Raw genomic sequence first — 19,354 nt, forward strand, 5'->3', positions numbered from 1 at the left:
AATCATTAATATTAATTCAATATTAATAAATAAATGCTGAATGAATGAATGAATGAATGAATGAATGAATGAATGAATGAATGAATGAATGAATGAATAGGATCGGATGGATGAACAAGGAGCTGAGAGTGTAGCGGGGGAGCCGGGAGCGGCGGTGGGGCATCCAGGCCGGGAAGGCTCCCTGCCACCGTGCCTTCTGAGGGGGCGGGACCAAAGCCAGGGCTTCTCTGGGATTGGCGGGGTCCGGAGAGGCCCCGCCCCCAGGAGCACAGCGCCCTCCGCTATTGGCTGGAAGTCGGGCATTATGTTAACACCAGGCAGGGCCCCGCCCCTTTTTCGTCTCGGAGACTATTGTTTGCAGTTGGCCAGTCCGAGAAACGGAGCGAGGAGGAGGGCAGAGTTTGCCGGGAGCGGAGTCGGGCAGGGCCGGGGAGGGAGGTCGAGGACGCCGACCAGGAGGAGGAGGAGGAGCAATGACAACGACCTCCGCTTGCCCCAGGCCAGCGGCTCAGGTGGGGCACGGGGAACGCGGCGGGGGCAGAGCAGGCGGAGGCGGGGACGTGAGTGTGTGCCCACGTGTGTGCCCGGGGCACCCCTCGGGGCCTGGAGGCTCGGAGGGGCGGCTCGCAGGGAAACCAACGGGGGCAGCCTAAGAGGGGGCGTCGGTGTAACGCTGCGCTGGAAACCTTTCATAATAATAATGTAATGTTGGGATTTGTTAAGCGCTTACTCTGTGCAGAGCACTATTCTAAGCGCTGGGGGAGATACAGGGTCATCAGGTGGTCCCACGTGGGGCTCACAGTCTTCATCCCCATTTTACAGATGAGGGAACTGAGGCCCAGAGAAGTGAAGTGACTCGCCCACAGTCACACAGCTGACAAGTGGCAGAGCTGGGATTCGAACTCATGACGTCTGACTCCCAAGCCCGTGCTCTTTCCACTGAGCTACGCTGCTTCTCTTTCATTCATTCAATAATATTTGTTAAGCGCTTACTATGTGCAGAGCACTGTTCTGAGCTCTGGGGGAGATACAGGGGAATCAGGTTGTCCCACGTGAGGCTCAACTGAGGCACAGAGAAGTAAAGTGACTTGCCCACAGTCACACAGCTGACAAGGGGCAGAGGCGGGATTCGAACCCATGACCTCGACTGCCAAGCCTGGGCTCTTTCCACTGAGCCACGCTACTTCTCATACTCACTGTACTGAGCGCTTGGAGTGTACAAATCGGCAGCAGAGACAGTCCCTGCCCATTGATGGGCTTACAGTCTAGTTTTGAGTGAGTTTTTGGAAACCCACCTCTTCCTTTTCCTCCCCACCTCCCCCTCTACGAAGCTGGGGAACTTTCCCAGGCTCATCCATCAGGTCTTGATGTGTGTCCAGGGAGTCCTCCGCAGTTGGGAGGTGGGAGCCAGGCAGGCCCGTTATCCTCCCTCCTGGCCTTGGGCATCCTCTGCCCCGGGGCCCAGGAGGAGGGGTCATCGGTGGAATTGCGGGGTCTGCGAGGCGGGGAGGAGAGGGTCCTCCCATCTGTGGTTGTGTTGGGCTGGACGCCGCCTTGGCCGGGTTGCTGGGGATACGCGGGGTTTGAGCTCGGTTTGTGTGGGGTTCGCTCCCTAGCAACCACAGACTCCCCGGAGTCAGCCGGCCTCCTCCTCCTCCGGGAACCTGACCAGCTGCCCTTGTCCGGCCGGGGGCGAGGGCAGGGCCCCGCACTGTCCCGTGAGAAAGGGGAGCCCGTGCCAGGCCTGGCCGGCGCAGCACTAATAAGAGACTGGAGTTGTGCCCTCTGGAGACGAGGAGGCTGAGGAGTCGTTTGGTAGTGGCTTCCCAATCCATCGAGGGACCTTGCCTCAGCTGCTCGGCATTAGTGGTAATGATAAAATAAGAGGAAACTGGTTTCACATGCAATGGGAGGCGTGGGGGTTAGAAAGAAGCAAGAGCTTCCTGGCAGGGAGGGTTGTGAAGAGTGGGAGTGGGTGATTGAAGGAGCCCCATACCTCCTCACTGGGGATCTCTAAAAGTGGGGGAGTTGCCCTATGAGCTGGTATGGAAGCAGGGGGATGGATGGGATGGAGGACTAGATAGTCCCTTGAGGGTCCTCCTAGGGCTCCATCTCTGGGTGATCCCTGCTCCGTCTCTCCTGCTTCCATCAGGTGTGGAGCCCAAGGGGTTAGGCTGTTTGGCAGCCAGGAGCTGCACTATTTGGAGCTGGGCTCTACAGCTGGTCCAGAATGCTTAGTATCCTTCCCGTGAGGAGAGCTGGGGAGGGCTTCGCAACCTCCCCGAGTGCCACCCACCCCACCTTGTGCTACCCAGGGAGTTGGCGGGGGTGCCAAACTGTTGGCTTTCCAGGGGGAAGATGGAAAAGTGGGAATAGATATGGGTCTTCCCAACCCCTGTCAGCAACAGCAACCACTGAAGGCCTCTTTGGTGTGCCACGGGACCCGGGGGATGGATGCCATTGGGAACAGGCTCTCTCAGGGTAGAAAATGGGTAGAGTGGGCAAGGCTTATCTCTCCTGGCCAGGGGCTCAGCCCCGAGAACCGGAACGCTCCCTTCCTGAGTCTGGGGATTGAGGAGGGATGGGAGGGGAGTTCCCAAGACCTGTGTTGCCACTTTGGGGGCAAGAGGTGCTCCTGACTCGGTGCCAGGTGTGGGGAGGGTGCCAGACTAGTCTGCCACTCCTCTGGCTGTTTCCAGGCTGGGAGCACACCGAAGAACTCTCACTGGGTCCCAACCTTACTCCGGCCCCTTGTTTCACAGAGGATCAGGCCCAGCTTGGGCAAATGGAGATGATCCCTGGGGGGCTGCCGAGGGGAGGGATGGGGGGTAATGCACCCCCAGATCTGTTTGGAAAAGACCAGAATTCTTTCTGGAGCAGGGATTGATTTGCCTGATTTGATCAGCACAAGGGCTTCATTGCCAAATTAAATCCCTAAAGAAAGGCAGTGGGAGAGATTTGGATTAGTACCTCCACTGATCGTATCACTCTCAGCTGCCCTGAACCCTGAAGTGCCAGTCCAGTAGGGTCTCCCCCGGCCAGGAGAGAGGGAGGAGGTTGTGAGTCTGGCACTCATGGGTACAGGGGTCATTCACTCAGCGAGGGGATGTGGGGCTGGGAGCTGGACAGAGTCAGAGCCTGTAGATGGGCAGCCTAGAGATGCTGCAGCATGGCCTAGTGGATAGATCCCAGGCCAGGGAGTCAGAAGGACCTAGGTTCTAATCCCCCCTCTGCCACTTGTCTACTATGTGACCTTGGGCTAGTCACTGTGCACCTGTAAAATGGGGATTAAGACTGAGCCCCGTATGGTAATGGACACATTACTGTGTAGGACACAAGGACAAGACTGTGTCCTACCTGATTAGACTGCATCTCTCCCAGTGCTTAGTACAGTGGCTGGCACATAGTAAGCCCTTAAAAAAATGCCATTTCAAAAAAGCCAAAAAACTCTCAGCAGGCTCTGGACAGTGGAAAGAAGTGAACGCTGGCCTACAGTTGCTGGAGAATTCCCCCATCTGGTGGTCTGAGGAATACGGTTAATGTTCCGAGGTGTTATTTGGTCTGGGGTGCTACACTTCCTGCTGGGCTCTCAGAGATTACTGTGGCCCTGGGTGCCCCTAGCGCATGCCCTCGCTTAAAGAAATCACGTGGGTCTGAGAGGAAAGCAGGCAGGGGGAGCCTTCAGAGAGAGGCCTAAATCCTGCTTCTCCGGGTAGCTGGGAAGCCTGTCTCAGGGCCAGGCTGTTATTGGCTGCAGGGGATAAGGGGTGGATGTTGGACCTTGGGGGGCTCTGGGCACAATGTAGATTTTTCAAACTAGTGAAGCTGTTTGAAGGCTGAGCCTGAACTGCAAGGAGGCTTGGATTAACTTCCGTCAGGGTGTGGAGTGAAGGGCAGTGAGGGGAGTGGGCTGGTGGGAGGCTCTGGAGCGTCTGGCTGAGTGGCTGTCACCTCACAATGCTTCTCCTCCGGGTTGTGTGTCCTGTGATGCTGTTGGTTTCCTAGGCTTTGGGCTTGGGAGTGACCAAAGAGCGAGAGGTTGAAGAACAAGGACAACCCACCCTGCCAAGCCGGTTCAGCCCTTTGTCCACCCAAGCTCAGGGCAGCCACTGAGCAGCATTATGGTGTAGTGGTTAGGGCATGGGCCTGGGAGTCAGAAGGGCGTGGATTCTAATCCCAGCTTCTCCACTTGTCTGCTGTATGGCCTTAGACAAGGACCTTCACTTCTCTGTGCCTCATTTACCTCATCTGTAAAATGGGGATTGAGACTGTGAGCCCAATGTGGGACAGGGACTATGTCTAACACAATTTGCTTATATCCACCCCAGCATTTAGTACAGTGTCTGGCACATAGTAAGTGCTTAACAAATACCCTAATTATTATCATAAGGGGCATGGATGGAGGGCGGTGTGCCACACTGTGCAGGGATTGGGACATCTGGAGAAAAGAGGGCTGGGTAGGGGCTGCTCATCCTTCAATGGGGAGAGGACATAGTGCCCCCTCCCTCCACCCCTCCCTTTGTGAGCCAGAACCGCTGGACCCTCACATGCAGGAGGCAGAAGGCCGGGGGCAAGGCTCTGCCTAGCTGCATCTGGTGGTCCGGGGCCAGAGAGCTTCTAGCTGCTTAGCTGGAAGTGGCCATTGGCAGCCGGCCAGGAAATGTTTTCTCTGGTGCAAAGCTGCACACCTCTACACAGTGCCAACCGGCAGGACCGGACGGTGCCCCCAAAGCCCTGGACCAGAGCCGCACTGTGCCGACCATCAAATGGCAGCACCGGACAGAACCCTCTGAGGCTCTGGGCCAGAGCCACCCACCACACGCCTGTACACTGTTAATCATCAAACAGCAGGACTGGACAGCGCCCCTTGAAGTTCTGGGCCAGAGCCACACACTACCCACCTCTACACTGTGCCAACCGTCAAACGGCAGGACTTAGGCAGCAGCCACCGAGGCCCTGGAGCAGAACCACACACTGTAGGGACAGTCCTACTTCCTGAGCTGCCTGGAACAGCTGGGGTAACCAGGCAGGTAGAAACTGAGTCTTGGACAGATCCTAAGCCTGACCACCCATCATGGTCTAGGCTCCCAAGGCACCAAAGCACAACGGTTTAGAAATTAGAGGGCTTGGCTTCTAATCCCGGTTCTAACACTTGTCTGCTGTGTGACCATGGGCAAGTCACTTAACTTTTCTTTGTCTGTTACCTGCAAATCGGGGATTTCCCAATTAAGCCCTCTTTTGTTTTGTCAGTATTAATGTTATTATGGTATTTGTTAAGCGCTTACTATGTATCAAGCACTGTTCTAAGCTCTGGGCTAGATGCAAGTGCCATTCAGGTTGGACACAGCCCCTGTCCCATATGTGGTTCATTTTCCCAACTCGCTCTCCCTTTTGCATCATCTATACATTTGGATCTATGACCTTTGGGCATTTGATATTTGCCCCACCTCCAACCCCAGCACTCACGTACATATCTTTAAATTATATATTATAAATTATTTATATTTATGTTAACGTCTGCCTCCCCCTCTAGAGTGTAAGCTCATTTTGGCCAGCGAACATGTCATATTGAACTCTCCCAAGTGCTTAGTACAGTGCTCTACACATAGTAAGCACTCAGTAAATACCACTGTTTGAGTGACTGTAGATGGAGAAGAGAAGGGGACCCAGAACTGAACCTTTGAGAGACCGCCCAGGATTAGGGAGTAGGAGGCAGAGGAGGAGCCGGTGTAAGAGACTGAGGATGAGTGCCCAGAGTGACGGGAGAACTATGCTCATATCAATCCATCCAGATTGGACTGGAACCCAGGTCTTTAGATGTCCAGGCCTGAGAATTTCCCACGCACACGGTCAGATCCCCCCAACTTCCTCTCCCCTGTGACCCACAGCAGCGGCAATATGGAATTTAGCACGGGGATTCTGCTATGTGGGCAGCATACTACCCAGCAAGGCTGAATCTTCTTGCTGCTACTTTGACTGGAGTGTCCTGGGAGAAGGATAAATAAGATGCAAACCTGAGACTTCAGGTCTGAAAACTCACACAGAGGCATTGGTTGTAATATTGGTGGCTTGTGCACCACCCCTTGGACTTTCTCATCCCTGTCTAGCTTGTTCCCATTGCAGGGGAAGGGATAAGCACATAGCACATTGCAATGTGCATCCAAATGCTTTTTAATATACAGAAACCATTAATGGCCAGAATGGCCACAGCGTAATGCCAGTGCTGGGCCCAACGTGGTGGCCCAGAGAGTAGCTGTCTTGATTGCCTCTAGGTTGTAAGCTTGTTGTGGGCAGGGAATGTGTATGTTATATTGTAATAATTGTAGTAGTTGTTAACCGCTTACTATGTAATAAGCACTGGGGTGGACACAAGTGAATTGGGTTGGAAACAGTCCATGTGGAGCTCAAAGTATCAATCCTCATTTTACAGATGAGGTAACTGAGACCCAGAGGAGTGAAGTGAATTGCCCAAGGTCACACAGCAGACAAGTAGCAGAGCTGGGGTTAGAACCCATGACCTTCTGACTCCCAGGCCCATGCTGTATCCACTACACCATGCTGTACTCTCCCAAAGACTTAGCACAGTGCTCTGTAAACAGTAGGCACTCAAATAAAATTAACTGATTAGTTGCTTCAGTCTCTGCCACCCACATTGGCCTGCTATTTTCAGGTTCCAGCTGGGACTGTCCACTTCACAGAATACCCTAATAATAGCAATAGTAATTGTGGTTCATTCATTGTCATATTTATTGAGCACTTACTGTGTGCAGAGCACTGTACTAAGCACTTGGAAAGTACAATTCTGCAATAAATCCCTGCCCACACCGGGCTTACAGTCTAGAGGGGAAGACAGACATCAAAACAAGTAAACAGGCATCAATATAAATAAATAGAATATATTTCTAAATAGAATAGATATATACATATATACATAAGTGCTGGGGGGTGGAGAGGGGGGAAAGAGCAAAGGGAGCAAGTTGAAGTGTCACGGAAGGGAGAGGGAGCTGAGGAAGGAGGGCTTAGTCTGGGAAGGACTCTTGGAGGAGGTGAGACTTCAGTAGGGCTTTGAAGGGGGGGAAGAGTGATTAGCAAATTTGAGGAGGGAGGGCGTTCCAGGCCAGAGGTAAGACATGGGCCAGGGGTCGACGGTGGGACAGGCGAGATCGAGGCACAGTGGGAGGGTTAGCACCAGAGGAGTGGAGTGTGTGAGCTGGGATGTAGGAGGAGAGAAGGGAGATGAGATAAAATGGAGAGCTCTGAAGCAAATAGTGAGGAGTTTTTGTTTGATACAGAGGTTGATAGGCAACCACTGGAGATTTTTGAGGAGGGGGGTGACACGCCCTGAACATTTCTTTAGAAATATCTAGGTGCTTACTGTGTGCCAAAGTCTGTCCCAAGTGCTAGTGTAAATGCAGGATTATCAGTTAAAGCACAGTCTCTAGGGGACTCCCAGTCTAATGGGAGGGAGAATATATATTGAATTCTCATTTTAAACTAGGAAACTGAGGTAGAGGAAAGTTCAGTGAATTGCCCAAGGCCGCATCGACAAGCGATGAAGCTGGGATTGGAACCCAGGTCCCCTGAGTCCCAGGGCAATGCTCTTTCTACTAGATCCCAGTGGTTTTTTGGTCATGAACCTTACCCATGATAGCACAGAAGAGAGAAGCAGAGCCAGAACTAGAAACCAGGTCTCCTGGTTCCTAGAACTGTGCTCTTTCCCCTGGACCAATTGCTGGGCCACCAGTGAGATAAAAACAGATGAAGAAGTGGAAAACCAAATCAACAAAACCAATGTGCCCTTTAGGAAATTGACAGGAAGAGTTCGGCAACAACAGAAAATTCCACTTTATACCAAATCGAAGGCCTGGGCATAGAAGGACCTAGGTTCTAAGGCTGACTATACCACTAGCCTGCTGCGTGACCTTTGGCAAGTCACTTAAGTTCTCTGTGCCTTAGTTACCTCATTTGTAAAATGGGAATTAACACTCTGAACCCTATGTGGGACAGCGACTGTGTCTAATCAAATTACCTTGTATCTACTCCAGCACTTAGTACAGGGCCTGGCGTGTAATAAGCCCTTAACAAATACCACAATTGGTATTATCATTATTATTCGAAGATGACAACGTCCAATCTTGTATGTGGCTGTGAAACCTGGATTTATTACAGAAGACACATCCTGTTTATGGTGTGAACCATACAAACCCATTGAATGGCAGGTGGGATTACAAACAAGACCCTAGAATGGAGTCAGTTTGCCAAGCATGAGGCAATGCTCACAGCGACAAAGCTCCACTGGGCGGGACGTGGGACAATGGTTGACGGCACGATGCCCGGGCAGCTGTGCTGAAAAGGCACACACAAGCCGCCCAGGCAGACATTTGATTTAAAGGTACAGTAAGGCACAGACTCAGGCTGTGGAAAGCAGCCCTCTGTTATCGGTTATTATGGTATTTGTTAAGTGCTTGCTATGTGTCAAGCGTTGTTTTAAGTGTGGCTTAGTGGAAAGAGCACAGTGCTGGGAGTCAGAAGGACCTTGGTTCTAATCTCGGCTCTGCCACGTCTGCTCTGTGACTTTGGGCAAGTCACTTTGCTTCTCTGTGCCTCAGTTATCTCATCTGTAAAATGGGGCTGAAGACTATGAGCCCCATGTGGGACAGGGACTGTGTCCAACCTGATTAGCTTGTATCTACCCCAGCACTTAGTACAGTGCCTGGCATATAATAGGTGCTTTACAAATACCACAGTTATTATTATAAGTGCTGAAGTTGATACAAGTTAACGAGGTTGAACACAGTTCCTGACCTATATGAGGCTCACAGTCTAAGTTTGGCAAATAATCAATTAGTCAATGGTATTAATTGAGCACTTACTGTATGCAGAGCACTGTTTTGAATTCTTAGAAGAGAACAAGACAATAATGCCGATAGACATGATCCCTGCCCACCAGGACCTTAGAGTCTAGATAACTGCAGCAGGCAGAGCAACAGTGTTGAAAACACATTAGGGCAAAGCCCAATTTTTGAATGTGAAGACAGGGACCTTGTCATTTCTGCAGTCATGTTCCTTGCCTAGTATAATTTGGTGCTTCTGGTTCATATCTGGGTCACATGTTGGCCTTCTCAGCATGGCTAGGCTCTCACTATCCTCAGTGTCCTCTTTGCATGCCCAGAACAACTAGGTGTACACAGTTACACCTTCCCTGCCAACATTCAAATGCATTGTTCCTATAAATGCCTACTAGTTGTCCTAGTGATCTTGTCTAATGCTGTCGCGTCATTTCCAACCCATAGCAACTCCAAGGATACACCTCTCCCAGAAAGCCCCACCTCCGTCTGCAGTCATTCTGGTAGTATATCCATAGAGTTTGCTTGGTAAAAATACAGAAGTGGTTTGCCATTGCCTTCTTCCGCACAGTCAACATGAGTCTCCACCCTTGACTCTCTCCCATGCCGCTGCTGCCCAGTCCAGGTGAGTTTTGACTTATAGCGGAATGCCTTCCACTCACTAGCCACTCCCCAAGGCAGGAATGGAATGGGTAGGCCTCTGCTTGACCCTCCCGTAGCTGAGATGGAAACTCTCCAGGTATGATCCTGAGAGGGGTGTCCTAGCGATAGTATTTATTAAAGGCCCCCTGGGTGTAACACACTGTACTAAGTGATTGGTTGCAGGAGCCAAATAAACATTGAATTTCCATTCCACAAGGAGCTCACACTGGAATCTGGGAGACTGGCCTGACACTATTTACATCTAGAGTAATTAAAGGAAGTAATCAGATGTACAATTGAATAGTATTTTTTAAAAAGTGCTCAGGATGGGTGTAAATAAATGGGTACAGACTGGAAGGGCCCTGTGGGTTTGTGTGGCTTTCCTATTATTTATTGTTTTTTTAATCCCAGGGTATGTATTAAGCGTTTACTATTTGCCAGGCACAGTTTTAAGCACCAGGGTTGTTATGAAGGTAATCACTTTGGACACAGTCCATGTTCCATTGAGGTTCACAGCCTTAACCCTATTTTACAGATGAAGTAACAGAGGCACAGAGAAGTGAAATGACTTTACCAAGATCTCACATCAGACAAGTGGCAGAGCTGAGATTAATACCCAGGTCCTTCTAACTCCCAGGCCCATGTTCTATCCACCAGACCATACTGCTTCTCAAGCACTGAACTAAGCACTAGGGTAGATACAAGTTAATCCGGTTGGACACAGTCCTTGTCCCAAATGGGGCACTGGAAACTAATTGAGGAAAGCTTGTTGGAGGAGGTAGGGGTTTTAGAAGGGCATCGAATGTGGGAAGTGCTGTGGGCTATTGGATTCGGGAAGAAGGAGTTCCAGACATTAGGAGCAGCGTGGGATGTGGGAATAAACGTGTTGCAGGGGAGGGAGTGAGATGTAGTTAGAAGTTTGACTTGATGTATCTAGTGCCAAGCACTCAGGTGGGTGGGGTTGAGAGTGGGGGTGTGTCCCCCGCCTCCTTGGAAGGAAGGATTCCCTTTCTGGCTCACGTTGAGGCTGGCTGTTGGCGATATCGTGCACAGCCCGCTGCTCTGACAGCGTGCCAAATGGGCACTGTGCTTCACAGTCCTCTTCCCAGCCAGAGTTTGGCCTATAGGAAGACTCACTTGGAGCCTGAACAAACCTTCAACTACAGACTTTTCCAGCCATCAGCCCAGAGATTAACATCTCTGCCTTGGCCCAAGGCCTCCGCTAGCTTGCAGGAGAGCCCTAAGCAGGAGGAAATTCAAGGCAGGAGGAAAGAGAGTAGGCCAGTGGTTGGAGGGAAGAGAAGTGAGTACCAGGCACAGGGAAAAGGGGAGCTGGGGTGGAATGGAGGGTCTGAGCTGGGGTGTCGTAAGAGAAGAGTGCGCAGGTAAGAGGGACAAGACAGGACTGATGTACTGCCTTAAAAATAATGGCAGGGGGTTGAGAAGTGTGGTCTGTTTAATGAGGAGTTGAATGTGTTAACAGTTGGAGTTTTTGAGGAGCAGAGGAGTATGTGCCAAAGAACATTATAGAAAGATTATCTGGGAAGTAGAGTGAAGAGGGGAGAGCCTGGAGAGGGAAGAAGTAAGAGGTAGGGAGAGGCTGAAAAAGTAATTATTATTATTTTTATTATCACTGTCATTATTATTAGTGCTAATAGTGGTATTTAAGTGCATATGATGTACCAAGCATTGTACTAAGAGCTGGAATGGATAAGAGATAATCAGGTCCCACATGGAACTAAGTAAGACCAAGAAGAGATATTGAATCCCCATTTTGCAGATGAGGGAACTGTAGCACAGAGAAGTTAAGTGACTTGCCCAAAGTCACATAGCGGACAAGTGGCAGAGCTGGGATTAGAGACCCCAGGTCCTCTGACTTCCAAATCCGGACTCTTTCCACTAGGTTCTGCTACTTCCCAAACCAGTATGATGTGTATCCCTCTAGACTTAGAGCTCCTTGTGAGCAGAGAATGTATCTACCAATTCTGTTGTATTGTACACTTCCAAGTGCTTAGTACAGTGCTCTGCACCCAGTAAGCACTCGGTAAGTACCAGTGATTGATTGATCTCCTCCCCCTCTAGGCTATGAGCTCACTGTAGGCAGGGAATGTGTCTACTAATTCGGTTATATTGTAATTGCCAATCATTTAGTGCAGTGCTCTGCATACAGTAAATGCTCAATACATACCATTGATTGATTGACTGCTCAAACTCAACCAGGATGGCGGCTGTTGGAGAGGAAATGGGAATGTTGTGGAGGAAAAACTGATGGGATTTAGCAACAAACTGGATGTGAGAGTTGAAAGAAAGAGGGAAGCCAAGATTGTGGGTTTTGGAATAGAGGTTGGTGGTGTAATGGGAAAGATGAAGGAGAGAATATAGGAGAAAAGATGAGTTTGGTTTTGGACGTATTGAGTTGGAGGTGCCAGGAGACTATCCATGTAAGAGATGTCTTGGAGGAAGGAGGAGAATTGAGAGTGCAGATAAGGAGAGAAGTTGGGATTAGCAAGGTCCATTAAGAAGGCATCTGTAGAGTGGTGGAAGCAGAAGCCCTGAGTTCAAATCTGCTTTCCAAGCGAGAGAGTATAATACTAAATAATAATTGTGTTACTTGTTAAGTGCTTCCTATGTTCTAGTCACTGTACTAAGCTCCACAAATTGGATATGTCCCACATGGGGCTCACAGTCTTAATCCTCATTTTACAGAGAGGTAGCTGAGGCACAAAGAAGTGAAGTGGCTTGCCCAAGGTCACACAGCAGACAAGTAGAGGAGCCAGGATTAGGAGCCAGTTTCTTTTGATTCCCAGGCCTGTGCTATATGTACTAACCATGCTGCTTCTGTCTAAGAGGATATGAGAAGACCTCGCTCAGAGCCATGGCTGTGGACCAGGTGGGCTCTGCACCCAGAAGAGGGGCCTTCCCTGCTGGACCCTGAGGGTGTTTCCCAGGATGAGAGTACAGACCTTCTGGACAGTAGATTAGGGACAGCTGAAGAATTTTTCTTTTTTCCCTCACTCAATTGTTTGAAATACAGGACTTCCAAAAGAGTTTTCAAGTGGTGCAAATAATGCTGAGTTTTCAAGTTAGACATTAGTACCATGGCCTGATCTATCACCCGTGGCTGCCTGGGCCCCATTACCCACTGCTGGCTCACAAAATTCCAGTCTGAGAGAGGGTTTCCCAACCTTAGTACTGGCAGATGGGAGGCAGGCTGGAGCCTGAGGATGTGAGAGCCATTTCCCAGGTGTGCTTCCGTCAGGATGAAGTGGCCAAATTGAAGTGCATGAAACCTGATCTTAAAAAATGGTTTCTTCTTCTCCCCATCACCAGGACAGGGCATTAGCCCCCCCTCCAGGCCACCTTGATTAAAACAGAGGTTGCAGGTGGCACTGTTGGTGTGGCACTGGTCTGCATGCCAACCAGGCTGGGAGACTCACTCTTGCCTGGATCAGATTAGACTGTAAGCCCGTCAAACGGCAGGGACTGTCTCTATCTGTTGCCGACTTGTTCATTCCAAGCGCTTAGTACAGTGCTCTGCACATAGTAAGCGTTCAATAAATACTATTGAATGAATGAACGGATCAGAGAATAGAATCACATGTATGATTCCCTGTATATTTTTTCTGAGCCCAGAAGTTGGAAGCCAATAATAAATATTACTGCCCAAATTGATGGGTGAAACAGATTGAGATGCCAGGAGCAGGGCTTTGCTCAAATATGCTGCTGCTGACGGTGATGCTAGGGAAGATTATAGGCCTTCTAGAAGTATGAAAATTCCAAGAAAGGACAACAGCAGACATTACTGAAGATCAGGGAGTCAGCACTATAAATTTTTTTTAATGTTATTTGTTAAGCACTTATCATGTGCCATGTGCTGGGGTAGATACAAGTTAATCAGGTTGGATATGGTCCATGGAGCCCATAGTCTTAATCCTCATTTTACAGATGAGGTAACTGGGGCACGGAGATGTGCAGTGACTTATCCAAGGTCATACAGCAGACAAGTGGCAGAGCAAGAATTAGAACCCTGGTCATCTGACTTCCAGGTCCTTGATCTTTCTGCTAGGCCAAATTGCTCCTCTTTATGCCTGCAACACATTCCTAGAGTCAGAGAATCACAGAGTTGGAAGACACCTAGCATGTGAGCTGGTCCGGCCTGCTGCCTCCAGCTTGGCCGGCCCACCCAAAGGCCAATTTGGACCAGTTTCTCCGGACCCCACCTCCTGTCTCTAATAGTGATCAGAACTTCAGAGAGCCGGCATGGCTGCGGGAGACACAGAGGTGATGACCACTGTATCCCAGTCAATTGTGGGTGTGCATCACTCCCCAGGGTAGGAGGGAAGGAGGAAGCAGCAGCGTGTCAGTCAGGCAGACAGGTCAGAAACTGTAAGGTCAGAAACTTCCAGTCTTAATTACCACCTTCCCCAGCCAGGCCCCGGACTTCACCACCCCCCAGAGACACTCCTGCAGGTGGGAGGGTTGTCTCTATTTTTCTTACAAGTCTCCGGGGTGGAGACTATCCATCTTTCCTTAATAGCAACTCCAGTGCTTCATCATCTGGATCTAATCTGGAAATTATTCTGTCCTTCCAGAACCTCTCTTTCTTTGAGTTAAACCCCACTCTTGCCCACTCCACTATGCCTCTGCCCACTGAGCTTCCAGACCTAGCTGCCCAACTTCCAAGCACCTTCTCATTCAATCAGAGGCTCTCAGGGTGTGACAGGTGGATTCCTGGGTCCCTTCTGCCAGGGCAAGCTGCCTTCCCCGTGGAAATCACCCTGAAGGCCCCATGTTCTGAGGATGGGGCGTGAGTAGCATAGCTGAACTCCCTAGAATTCAGTAGCTGCAGTGTCTCTGCTGGGAGGGAGGATGGAGGAGACAGAGAGAGGTGACTGTTGCAGCTTGAGCTGCCCCCCTCCCTTCACCATCCTCCCTTCCCCCAAACCCAACGCTTGGGCCCTTCCCAGCTGGATGTTGCGTGAGATGTGCAGCGGCAGTGTGGGAGAGAGAGGGGCGTGCAGAGAAGCACGCCGTAGTCAAACATGGCGCCCAGCCACAAAGGGTTAAGAAGTTTTTAAAGAGAGAGGCGTGCGTGCACGCAGAAAAAAACCTAACGGAAATCTGTCTGATGCTTTCTGCTTCTGCTTTCGGAATAAAGGGCACGGGCGGGGAGGGGGCGGGGGTGAGAGATGCATGTGTTTGAGGGGCTCCTTCCCCTCTCAGACAGAATGGCTTGGAAGAGAGCCAGGGAGTCTGGGAGGGACAGAGTGAGACACCGAGGCAGCTCAAGTTGGAACAAAGAAAGGCAGGACTCTCCCGAGACCCCGCTGTGAGGCCAGGGGTTCCTCATCCAGGCAGGCAGAGGGCCGGGGACGGGGTCGGGGCGGAGGGAGGCGCTCTCGCCATGAGCCCGAAAGTCCCTGAGAAAGTCATGAGGAGAGGAGGTCCCAGTGGCTCAGAGAGAAGACCGCTCAGGAAGTGAGCTCCAGGCAAGTAACTTTGTCCATCCCAACCCCTTTCCGCTCCTCCTCCTCCCCCTCTGCCCCCTCCCCATCCCGCTGGGGTCAGCCCACTGGGGTCTGTGAGGGCGGGGCTGGGGACCAAGGGCTCTGAATTTCTGAATTTTTCATCAGCTTAGACTTTCTCCAGACCGCCCCACTGGTGGAAAGCCTTCAGGAACTGATGTAAGTGGAGGGAGAGTCCAAGCTTGGAACTAGCCTTATGGGGAAGATGCTGGGAGGTGAAGGGGGTGGGGGCAGGTGCGCGGCCAGGACCCCATAATTGGTGGTGGTGGAGCAAATGCCGAATGGAGTGCTGGATGGGCAGATGGTGAATGACTCTGAGCTTCCGTCAGCCTTGCTCCTCTCTGCTTTGGTAAGTCTGCTTCTGTTCCCCCATGTCTAGGCAGCAGGAGACAGGGAAACTGCTAATTTGGGGGTTAAGCCTCATCCTCTGGAACCTGCTTTGCTCTGTTAGTGGCTTGCCTCCTCCCCTCAGCCCCCCACTTTCTGGGGTGAAGGCTGGACAGGCTTGGTTGGGGGAGCCAGCGATGAAGAGGAGTTCCCCTCCCGCCCCCCCGCCACCCTCCAGTGGTGCTTCCTTCCCTCTTGCCCCGAGACCCCTGGTATGGCCTGCAGACCACCAGCCCGGTTGTGGTCAAGGGACCGAAGCCCAGCCTGGTCCGCCAGAGCAGCTGGTGTGTGTGGCTGCTTGTCAGAGGATTGACCCTCCCGGGGTCAGACACACACTCTGGCTGGGACACGGGAAAGCTCAGGGCCTTCGCTGGCTTCCGGAATGTTGTGAAGCATGCCCGCAGCGGGGTCTGGGACCTCTGATGCAACATTTCCTGGGTTCCTGTTTTCACTTGGCTACAGGGGAGTGGGGCGGGGCGGAGGCCTAGAGAAAGGTTGATTTCCAGAAGTTCGTCAGAAATCAAACTCCTAAATGTCAGTTGTTGCCAGATCAGTAGTCTACGATCCTTCATCAACAATCCACTTACCTAAAATTCAGATCATTGACCCTTACCCAGCCCCACCCTAGCCTTATTATACTTATCCCCTCCCCTTAATCCTTGCCCTATAGGAAATTCAGTCTCAAAGCTCTGTCAGCAGTCTGTCAGCAGCAACATTTTGGTTGAGATTGTATTGGATGGGCCGTCTGTACTGGGTGCCTACTGAAGAAGCGCTCTGTACTGGGTTCTTGAAATCATGCTAAAGAGGTAGCTCGAAGGTGGAGTGGGAGTTTTGGAAACTTCAGGGATTAAAATTTGCCTCTCACTGCAGTCTTGAGGTTTGGTCCGGAGAGCTGCTCTCCTGGAAAATAATTTTGCTCTGTTGCCCATTCTTACTAATCTTTCCATCCATCGTTGTGGGCACTGGAGAGATTTCACTTAGTCCTCCCACCATGCCAACCAGTCTGGCCAGGGCTTCTAGGAAGGGGACTTGGAGCTCTGTGGACGCCCCCACTGGAGGGCCATCCTGCTCCAGCCGAGCTGGGGATTTGCTCAGCCACAGTAAGGTATTTGTCTGACTTGGCACCTCCAGGACCTGGAATGGGGCAGTGGAGGAGCTGGGCCTGCAAGCGAGTGGTGTACAGCAGCCCAGCTCAGAGACCAGTGAACACTGATAGCTGAAACCACAGGCCTGGTTCACATTTGACTTCCCTCTCAAAGAGAGATTTCTGCAAGATAGGAGTTTCCTTTTCTCACCCAGGGCTCTATGGAGGCTAATATACTATTTCGACTGGGTAAGTGGGGCCTTTTTGTGAGAACATCCCTTTCTGGGAGTTGCCAGCCTGGATTCCTCCAGCCCGCAGAGAGGGGAGCACCGTGGCAATGCTCAGCTCCACCCCAGGTTAACCTCGCAGCCTGGGACTTTGACAGGCAGCAGGAATCTAGGGGGAACCACATTCTGTTTCCTGGACCCTCTCCCCTGTTTGACTATCCAACACTCACAACTCTCCCCAGTCCATTCTTGACTCTTCATCCAGTGATCCAGCATGGACCATCCATCTCCTAATTCTCCCCCTCTCCACCCACTGCTCTCCTCCAGTGACCTAGCACAGGCCATCCAACACCCTGAATACTTCCCTCTCCATCCCTGACTTTCCCTCTGGTGACCCAGTATGGATCATCCATCCCCTTAATTCTCCTTGTCTCCATCCCTGACTCTCCCTTCTCCCTGAGAAGTAGTGTACCCTCATGGAAAGAGCACAGGCTTGGGAGTCAGAGGAGCTGGGTCCTAATCCCAGCTAGGCTACTTGCCTGCTGTGTGACCTTGAGCAAGTCACTTCTCTTCTCTGTGCCTCTTCTGTAAAATGGGGATTAAGACTGTGAGCCCCATGTGAGGCATGGACTGTGTCCAACCTGATCAGTTTGTTTCTATCCCAGCACTTAGTACAGTATCTGGCACACTGTAAGCACTTAAATACCATTTTAAAAAATGTAACTCCATCCAGTGACCCAACATGGATCATTTATTCTCTAATTCTCCCCCTCTCTATCCCTGACTCTGGCCAGTGACCCAGCACAGACCCACATGTCTATCCAAACCTGCTGACATTTTCATGTCTATCCCTGGCTTCCTGTGGAAACACATCCCATATACTTACCCCCTACTGGGTGAACAAGTGTTTTCTTTTGTTTCTTTTGAACCTTCCAGTTTCTAACTCTGACAGGTAGTCTTTACCCTGGTGGGTGGAATTAGAGGAACAACAATTCCACGTTAGTCCTGCCCACTCCATATATGTGTCTGTAAACCCTTCAGTTCTGTCCCATCTGTCCACACCTCTGCCTGTGAAACACTATGTCCTTGTATTCATCTTCCTAACTCTCTGGCCAGAAATGGGGGAAGATCTGCGGGAGCCAGACTGTGGGCAGAGGAAGTTTGGGAGGGAGAAGGGGGCTAATCCTCTTGAGCAGGGACCACAATCGAATGGGTCTTGGAGATTAAAGGTCCCTCTGGAGGCAAGCAAATTTTCGGGAGGCTGAGTATCCAGTCTGAAGTTAGAGAGAGGCCAGGCCCAGAGCAGCTGACCTAAGGGTCACGTGCAACAGCCAACAGATTAGCCCTGTCCCTACCTGATGCACTGAGGACAAGGGGAGAAGGTCAGCCTCCTCTTCCTATCTACCCCTCCATCCCCTGGACAGGCCATCCTCCTTCAAAGCTCTCCAGAAGGACCCATCCAACCTGGCAGTCTGTGCCTGTCACTCATCATTCTTGCTGGTTGGAAGTTCATCCTTAAGACTAATCTGCTCCTCTCACCCTGCAAGTTGAGCCAGGTATCCTGTCACTCTGCAGGTGAGGCAGGGCCTGGCTGGGGGTCAAACTCATATTGGTCAGAGTAGCCTGGTAGTCACGGTCTCTCCTGAGGATGAGTGAAGCAGTCTCAGGGGTCTTTCGGGAGGAAGGGGACTGAGCCAGGCTAGGTGAAGTCTTTGGTTCAAGGGATCCCTAGAGAACACCCTAGGAAGATCCCAGCATTGCCGCTCATAAAGGAGAGATTAACTTTGATTTCCATGGACTCATCCTCATTCTGCATTGTTGCAGAGACCATTGTGACTGTAGGCAGCTTATACCAGAAAAATTTCCTGCAGTATATGCTTGACACCTGCTGTGAGGAAAGACTTTAATGGTGATTCTCAGCAGTCAAATTGTTATTGCTGTCTTTGCTAGGGAAAACAGAAAGACTTTCACTTCCTAAAATATGCACACTATTAATAGGTGAGGCTTTCCACCTTACCTGCCTCTTCACAGACTCCCTCCACCCTGTGAGGACTTGCTTCTACCTTCTTGTCGAGACACTGTGTGACCCTGGGAAAGCCCCTTAACCACATTGTGCTTCAGTTTCCTCCTCTGTAAAATGGGGATACAGTGTAGACTGAAGAGGGGAGAGGCTGGAGGCAGGTAGCTCAGTGAGTAGGTTGATACAGTTGTAAAACTGGGTTATATCGCGTGTCTGGACCGGGGGTAGTTGCCGTTTGGATGGTGAGAAAGGAGTGGATGTTGGAAATGTTGTGGAGGAAAAGAAAAATTCAACCAGTTTTAGTGGTGGACTGAATTTGCGAGCTGAAAGCGAGTTGGTAAGAATGGTGACAAGTTTGAGGGCTTCAGAGACCTCGCTATTCTCCAGCCTGCACACTTCACTCCTCTAATGCTAACCTTTTCATTGTACCTCAGTCTCGTCTATCTCTGCCAACATCTTACCCACATTCTGGCTTTGTCCTGGATTTCCCTCCCTCTTCATATCCAGCAGACAATTATTCTCCCCACCTTCAAAGCCTTACTGAAGGCACATCTCCAAGAGCTGTTCCCTAACTAAGCCCTCCTTTCCTCTTCTCCTACTTCCTTCTGTGTCACCCTGACTTG

General features: G+C 50.9%; 1 protein-coding gene across 4 annotated transcripts in view; it reads left to right on the forward strand.

The window, feature by feature from the left end:
- Positions 1-406: 406 nt before the first annotated feature.
- AKNA (AT-hook transcription factor) overlaps positions 407-19,354 on the forward strand; it is a 63,814-nt gene continuing 44,866 nt past the window's right edge. For 2 of the 4 annotated variants that reach the window (XM_029063447.2, XM_029063450.2), the window contains exon 1: positions 408-512. The gene's annotated coding sequence lies outside the window, so the exon portion shown is untranslated. Of the gene's footprint in view, positions 513-15,057; positions 15,363-19,354 lie in introns of those variants that run through there. The other 2 variants (XM_029063451.2, XM_029063448.2) reach the window with 2 other exon arrangements.

Source organism: Ornithorhynchus anatinus, chromosome 4 (genome assembly GCF_004115215.2).
Source record: "Ornithorhynchus anatinus isolate Pmale09 chromosome 4, mOrnAna1.pri.v4, whole genome shotgun sequence".
Classification (NCBI taxonomy): Eukaryota; Metazoa; Chordata; class Mammalia; order Monotremata; family Ornithorhynchidae; genus Ornithorhynchus; species Ornithorhynchus anatinus.